The sequence below is a fragment of the Myotis daubentonii genome, chromosome 10 (genome assembly GCF_963259705.1).
Source record: "Myotis daubentonii chromosome 10, mMyoDau2.1, whole genome shotgun sequence".
Classification (NCBI taxonomy): domain Eukaryota; kingdom Metazoa; phylum Chordata; class Mammalia; order Chiroptera; family Vespertilionidae; genus Myotis; species Myotis daubentonii.
The window spans coordinates 12,070,542-12,078,532 of NC_081849.1; the positions used below are offsets into that span (position 1 = coordinate 12,070,542).

The 7,991-nt window shown below is 42.8% G+C and overlaps 1 pseudogene; it reads left to right on the top strand.

Moving 5' to 3' along the window:
* Positions 1-4,273: 4,273 nt before the first annotated feature.
* Positions 4,274-4,995, top strand: LOC132211319 (protein SET-like; annotated as a pseudogene).
* Positions 4,996-7,991: the final 2,996 nt, after the last annotated feature.

A 7,991-nucleotide genomic window follows, 5' to 3' on the forward strand; every position in this document is an offset into this window, starting at 1 on the left:
GAAAGTCGGTGAGTGACTTTCCTTGCTATCATTCACTATAAAGATTCAATATTCATGCACTTGTTTCCCTTAATAATTTATATTTTTGTATTTAAAAAAAATATTGCTGGAAATAATTGTAGTATTTCACATAGTACTTTAAAAATTAATGTATGTAATACCCTTTATAATACTTTAAGCAATAAAAAAATAAAATAAAAATAAATAAATAAATAAATAAAAATTATCGGTGGTTCAGGAGTTAATAAATGAAGAATTACAGAATATGCCAAGTAAAACTTAGCTGTACTTGAACCCTCCATCTCTTCTACTAACAATGAGACACATTTTAAGTAAATATCTGCAGACCATATCATCAAAGGAAAATCCTTTTGACTGAGAAAGATTGAGAAAGACATATGTTGTCTATTTCACTCAAAATTATCACTCCTAGAAACAAATGAATGCATATAATTCCCCAGCTAGAGATTATTTTTAAGTGTTAGTTCTTATTTAAAAGTAAATATACATGAAAAGAGTTACAGAAAATAATCATGAACTTCTATGCAACAGTACCAGTAATACTGCAGCATAATTGCCCCAGCTGGTAATAGGCATTTTACACGCATTACCTCTAATTCTTATAATACTCTAGGGAACATCATATGATCTCCACTTTAAATGTTAGAAGAGAGAGGCTTCAAGAATTTAAGTGTCTTACTCAAGATCACACAGTCAGTAAGTGACAGAGCCAAAGGCCAATTGAGGTATTAAGTAGCATTTTGTATTGGCACTGCTGTTGAATCAAAGACAAAGTTGTGCTCCCTTCAACTATTCAAATCAGACCATGAGCTTCTGTAAGGGGGCAGCACTTGAGATAACCACCACTTCTAAGTTCCCTTCCCCTGAGTTCCCTTTGTATTTATAATGCTACATTATATACTAGAGGCCTGGTGCACAAAAATTTGTGCACTGGGGGGGGGGGTCCCTCAGCCTGGCCTGTGCCCTCTCAGAGTCTAGGACCCCTCAGGGGATGTCCACCTGCTGGCTTAGGCCTGCTCCCCAGGGGATTGGGCCTAAGATGGCAGTCAGACATCTCTCTGGCAGCCTGAGAGCCCTCGGGGGATGTCCACTTGCCAGCGGGGAGCAGGCCTAAGCTGCAGTCAGACATCCTTAGTGCTGCTGAGGAGGCGGGAGAGGCTCCCACCACCACCACTGTGCTGGCAGCTCTCAGCCTGGTTTGTGGCTGAGCAGAGCTCCCCCTGTGTGAGCGCACTGATCACCAGGGGACAGCTCCTGCATTGAGTGTCTGCCCCCTGGTGGTCAGTGTGTGTCATAGTGACTAGTCATTCCCAGTTGTTCTGCTGTTAGGGTCCATTTGCATATTACCCTTTGATTATATAGGATACTATTTTGACATGTAATTTTTTGCAATAACATAATTACCACATGAATCTTTATTCTAATTAATTTCCTTTCATTGTGCACGGATCCTTGCACCGGGCTACTAGTGACCAACCAACTGGGTGGTACATATGACGCGCACTGGCAATTTAAAAATAAACTTTGACTCACGCATGTACAATACATATTAAGCTCTCACTGGCACCAATGCTCGTGTCTGTTTCAATTTGTCATTGTCAATCCTGAATTTGGTTGACACTTCTATTATAGAGAAAGGGCGAATAGCAATATTAAAATATTTCTTCTAATTATTCCTTTCAATATGCACCAGGCCACTAATTACTACATATTTGCCTAAATGCAATAAGAAAAAAAAAAATGGGTGAAGCCCAAACTCTATGAAGGCATGGTATATAAACAAATTTCACTAAGCTGTTGGCCATTTCTCACGGTATCCTCATGAACAACATGGTCAAATATCAGGTGATTTATGCTTGAAGAGAGCTGATATGACTCTGAAGTACAGACCCCAGTGAAATGCCAGCAAATTCCAAACAAGTCAAACTTCCTATCAGCCATTTGGAGGAACTTACAAGACATGCTGTTCTGATTCTTGCTTGTTTGCCCCATCCTACCCCAGATCATTCTCTCTGCCCTGCTTTGCCCTGTTCTGCGCCCAGAAGTAGAGCTGATTTGCTATGGAGCTAATGAAATTTTGGCTTCAGAGCCCTCATGTGTTGCCTCTTCTAAGTCTTGTGTCTAAGGCAATTTTTAATTCTTTTACCTGTAGAAGGACTCCTAACTGTATAGCTTCATTCCACATAACCTGGATCCAGCCCTTTCTAGGAGGCTGAATCATACAGGCTGTCAACTGATATGGTACCAGAAAAATGTCCCTCCCTAAGATGTCCACATTCTAACCCCTGGACCCTATGAATATATTTTTATGTTCTTTTATAGCAAAAGAGGACTTAATCTGCCATTGCTGGCTTTGAAGCTGGATGGAGGAGGGAAGCTATGGCATGTGGATGGCATCTAGAAGCTGGAAAAGACCAAGAATAAATATAAATAAATAAATAAATAAATAAATAAATAAATAAATACGGATTCTCCCCTAGAGCCTCCAGAAAGGAGCAAGTCCTGCTGACAAACTTGATGAAACCTCTGTAGAAGTTCTGACCTATAGGAAGGCAAGATAATAAACTTGAATTGTTTTAGGCTATCAAGTGTGTGGCCATTTTTATAGCAGCGATAAAACATTAATTCACCCGGTTTCTGATTGCATTTGGCTAAGGGGAATAATCTGAAGGGGACTGGAGACAGGAGATAGAGCTTTCCCTGATTGTCCTCTACCTGTGCTGAGCCCAACGTCCTGCCTCGGGCGGTATCTCTCTGCAGGTAGAATTCCTGTGGAGGGCCCCTCCTTCACTGCTCCAGCTCACGGGCATCCTAGCACACAATTTCCACTTCTGTCCCCTTCAAGCCTAGAGCTGGCAAAGACTTCTCACTCTTGCTTAGTTCCTTATTCTACCCACAATTTTGTAAATGGTACCTGGAGTGGGTCAAACAGTATTGCCCCAAATTCATGTCCTCCCAAAACATCAGACTGTGGCTTTATCTAAAAATTGGATCTTTGCAGATGCAATTATTTAAAGATCTTGATATAAATCATGCTGGATTTAGGGAGCCTGAAATCCAAGGACAGATATCTCTGTAAGAAGACAGAGAGATACACAAAGAAGAGGGCTCTGTGAAGATGCCTGTACAAGCCAATAAATGCCAAGGATTGCTGGCAAACAATAGAAGCTGCAAAGAAGCATAGACCATTTCTTCCTTCAGAGCATCTAGAAGAAACCAACTCTTTCTACACCTTGGTTTTGCACTACTGGCCTCCTTTGTAGTAATTTGTTATGGAAGGCCTTAATACTAATACAATACCTTGTCAATGTCTCTTGAACCATCTGAGTTGGCTTCTGTTTCCTGCTGGGACCCTGGCTGTCACAAACCGTATTATACTTGTAAATGACGGAAGATAGGAGGAAGCGTATAAGCCCTGGATTATGGAGTCAAAATTTAAAATGGTTTTGTAGTCTATTGTAAAAGGCTATAACAAAAGTGTAACAGCCTTGTACTTAGGTTCACAAAATCAGTTACCACTATTGCCATGTAACCTTAGACAAATCATTTGGTACCCCCGACACTGTCATCCTGTATAGAATGAAATTAATGGAACTTGATCTTTCTATCCCACAGAGTTCAGGAGTAAAAAGAAATAAAAGAATATGGGGAAATAGAACTAGGAACCATAGATCTGGGTCTAGATCTGACTCTGTTGCCAGCAAGCATGTAATCTTATTTAAATAAATTGGCCGCTGGAATCTCTAGTTCCCTCATCTCTAAACTGCAAGTGAATCATTTAGTGCTAACATTCTATTGTTTGATAGATTAGAACAGTGAAGACATGTAAAAACAAAAACAAACAAAAAAAAAGAAATTAAAAAAAAAGCTGTCTTCATGAAAAAGACCAAGGGGATTTTCAGTGGTTGATTCACAAGCTCAAAAGTAACCAAGCAGCCTTGCTGGTTTGGCTCAGTGGGTAGAGTGTTGGCCTTCGGACTGAAAGGCCCCAGGTTCAATTCCAGTCAAGGGCACATGCCTGGGTTACAGTCTCGATCCCCAGTAGGGGGCCTTTCGGAGGCAGCTGATCAATGATTCTCATTATTGATGTTTCTATCTCTCCCTCTCCCTTCTTCTCTGAAATCAATAAAAATATTTTTAAAAAGAGTAACCAAGCAGTCTTGTGACTGCTAAAAATAAACAATTTAATTAATTTAATTCATAGAGTGCTCAGCATGCCTTCAAGCCCAGCGACTTCCCAGCATTCGGATACATGGACTCTCCTCACAGCATGGCCCCCAAATGCCAGACTTCGCAGAAGCCGACCCCTCAGGATGTGCCAAAGGGAGAAAAAGAACAGCAAGAAGCGATTGAACATGCTGATGAAGCACAAAATGAAATAGACAGACTTAATGAACAAGCCAGTGAGGAGATTTTGAAAGTAGAACAGAAAGATAACAAACTCCGCCAACCAGAGTTTGTTATTTTAGAAGAGGTCAGAATTGATCGCCAAAATCCCAAATTTTTCGGTAACAACATTTGTCAACCATCCACAAGTGTCCGCACTGCTTGGGGAAGAGGATGAAGAGGCGCTGCTTTATTTGACAAGAGTTGAAGTGACAGAATTTGAAGATTTTAAATCAGGTTACAGAATAGATTTTTATTTTGATGAAAATCCTTACTTTGAAAATAAAGTTTGCTCCAAGAGTTTCATCTGAATGAGAGTGGTGATCCATCTTCAAAGTCCACTGAAGTCAAATGGAAATCTGGAAAGGATTTGACGAAACGTTCAAGTCAAACACAGAATAAAGCCAGCAGGAAGAGACAGCATGAGGAACCAGAAATTTTCTTTACCTGGTTACTGACCATTCTGATGCAGGTGCAGATGAGTTAGGAGAAGTCATCAAAGATGACATTTGGCTAAATCTATTATAGTACTACTTGGTTCCTGACATGGATGATGAAGAAGGGGAAGGAGAAGAAGAAGAAGGAGAAGAAGAAGGAGGAGGAGGAGGAGGAGGAGGAGGAGGAGGAGGAGGAGGAGGAGAAGAAGAAGGAGGAGGAGGAGGAGGGAGAAGGAGAAGGAGGAGGAGGAGGAGAAGAAGAAGGAGGAGGAGGAGGAGGAGGAGGAGGAGAAGGAGGAAGAGGAGGAGGAGGAGGAGGAGGAGGAGGAGGAGGAGGAGGAGGAGGAGAAGAAGAAGAAGGAGGATGGAGAAACCAAGATGGCGGCATAGGTTAACGCAGGAGATCGCTGCCTCGAACAACCACTTCAGAGATATAACTAAAGGACAGAACGGACATCATCCAAAACCACAGGAAGGCTGGCTGAGTGGAAATTCTACAACTAGGAGGAAAGAGAATATCATACCCAGACTCAGAGGAGGCGCAGTGCTGAAGTGAAATACTCAGGTGCGGAGTGCGTGCGCGGAGCAGGCTGGTGGCGGAGGGCGCGGTTGTTGTTTTCAATCGGGAGGGAGTTTCAGACTCTGAGCTCCAGATCCGGGCGAGTCTCTGGGGAGCAAGACTCAAACGGGAGAAGCGGGACTGTCTGGCTTTGGTCGGAACTCGAAGGCAGCTTTCTCTCCGAGGTTTGCAGCCATTGCTGGGACTCTGAGAGGCAGAGCCCCTGGGGAAGGAACTGAGAGCAGCCATAACTGCTCGCTCCGGCCAGCCCTGTAGATCCCCTGGGACCCGCCCCGCCCAAGCCCTGGGCAGAACCATTTGCCGGATAGCCTCAGGCAAAGGCTAGATTAGCACCACCTTAGAGATCCAGCACAGAAGCCCTCCCACTGCAGACCCAGCGGACTCTCATAGCCAGTTAGCCTGGAGGTCAACTCACCCCCGGTATTGCCTACATCAATCAAGGCTTAAAGGCAACAAGACTGCACACAAAGACCACTAGGGGGTGTACCAAGAAAGCATAAAAAATGCGGAGACAAAGAAACAGGACAAAACTGTCAATGGAGGATATTGAGTTCAGAACCACACTTTTAAGGTCTCTTAAGAACTGTCTAGAAGCTGCCGATAAACTTAGTAAGGCCCTCGAAAAGACTGGTGAGACCGCCGATAAATGTTGTGAGATCCTCAAGAAATCTAATGAGACCCTCGATGTTATATTGGGGAACCAACTAGAAATTAAGCATACACGGACTGAAATAACGAATATTATACAGACTCCCGACAGCAGACCAGAGGAGCGCAAGAATCAAGTCAATGATTTGAAATGCGAGGAAGCAAAAAACACCCAATGGGAAAAGCAAAATGAAAAAAGAATCCAAAAATGCGAGAATAGTGTAAGGAGCCTCTGGGACAGCTTCAAGCGTACCAACATCAGAATTATAGGGGTACCAGAAGGAGAGAGAGACCAAGATATTGAAAACCTATTTGAAGAAATAATGACAGAAAACTTCCCCCACCTGGTGAAAGAAATGGACTTACAGGTCCAAGAAGCGTGGAGAACCCCAAACAAAAGGAATCCAAAGAGGACCACACCAAGACACATCATAATTAAAATGCCAAGAGCAAAAGACAAAGACAGAATCTTAAAAGCAGCAAGAGAAAGAAACCCAGTTACCTACAAGGGAATACCCATACGACTGTCAGCTGATTTCTCAACAGAAACTTTGCAGGCCAGAAGGGAATGGCAAGAAATATTCAAAGTGATGAATACCAAGAACCTACAACCATGATTACTTTATCCAGCAAAGCTATCATTCAGAATTGAAGGTCAGATAAAGAGCTTCACAGATAAGGAAAAGCTAAAGGAGTTCATCACCACCAAACCAGGATTATATGAAATGCTGAAAGGTATCCTTTAAGAAGAGGAAGAGGAAGAAAAAGGTAAAGATACAAATTATGAACAACAAATATGCATCTATCAACAAGTGAATCTAAGAATCAAGTGAATAAATAATCTGATGAACAGAATGAACTGGTGATTATAATAGAATCAGGAACATAGAAAGGGAATGGACTGACTATTCTTGGGGGGGAAAGGGGTGTGGGAGATGTGGGAAGAGACTGGACAAAAATCGTGCACCTATGGATGAGGACAGTGGGTGGGGAGTGAGGGCGGAGGGTGGGGCGGGAACTGAGAGGAGGGGAGTTATGGGGGGGGGGGGGGAAAGAGGAACAAATGTAATAATCTGAACAATAAAGATAAAAAAAAAAGAAAAAAAAAAGAAGAAGAAGGAGGAGGAGGAGGAGGAGGAGGAGGAGGAGGAGGAGAAGGAAAGAAGAAGGAGAAGGAGAAGGAGAAGGAGAAGGAGAAGGAGAAGGAGAAGGAGAAGGAGAAGGAGAAGGAGAAGGAGAAGGAGAAGGAGAAGGAGAAGGAGAAGGAGAAGGAGAAGGAGAAGGAGAAGGAGAAGGAGAAGGAGAGGGGCTGGAAGATATTAATGAAGAAGGGGATGAAGGTGAAGAAGATGAAGATGATGATGAGGAGGAAGAAGGAGAGGAAGATAACGGAGAAGATGACTAATGAACACTGATGGATTCCAACCTTTTTTAATTTTCTCCAGTCCCTGGGAGCAAGTTGCAGCCTTTTTTCTTTTTCTTCCCCCGCCCACCCCCCACCCCTCTTGTGCTCAGTCGCCCTGTTTTTGAGGTCTCTTTTCTCTCCTTTACACCATGGCTCTCACTTTATTTGAGGGAGGGAGGGGGGGATGTACCTTGAGCAGAATAGAGTGGGAAAGGAACCTTTGCCCCTTTCTGTTCCAAATTCATTTTTATCCCTTCCTGTCTCAAGAAAAACATAATGTAATCAACACCACCGTGCTCGGTGGGGGAAAGGAAAACCTTCTGCTCCCTTAGCTCTGCTGAGAGCTGGAAGTTGCGAAGCCCCTGTGGAGTAGTGCACAGAATTCTAGCTTTTTTTCCTCCTTTCTCTGTGTATTGGGCTCAGAGATTACACTGGGTCTCTCTGTGAATATGGACAATTAGCATTTAAGAAAAATTTTTAAAAAATAATAAAATAAAGACACATAGATTTAGTA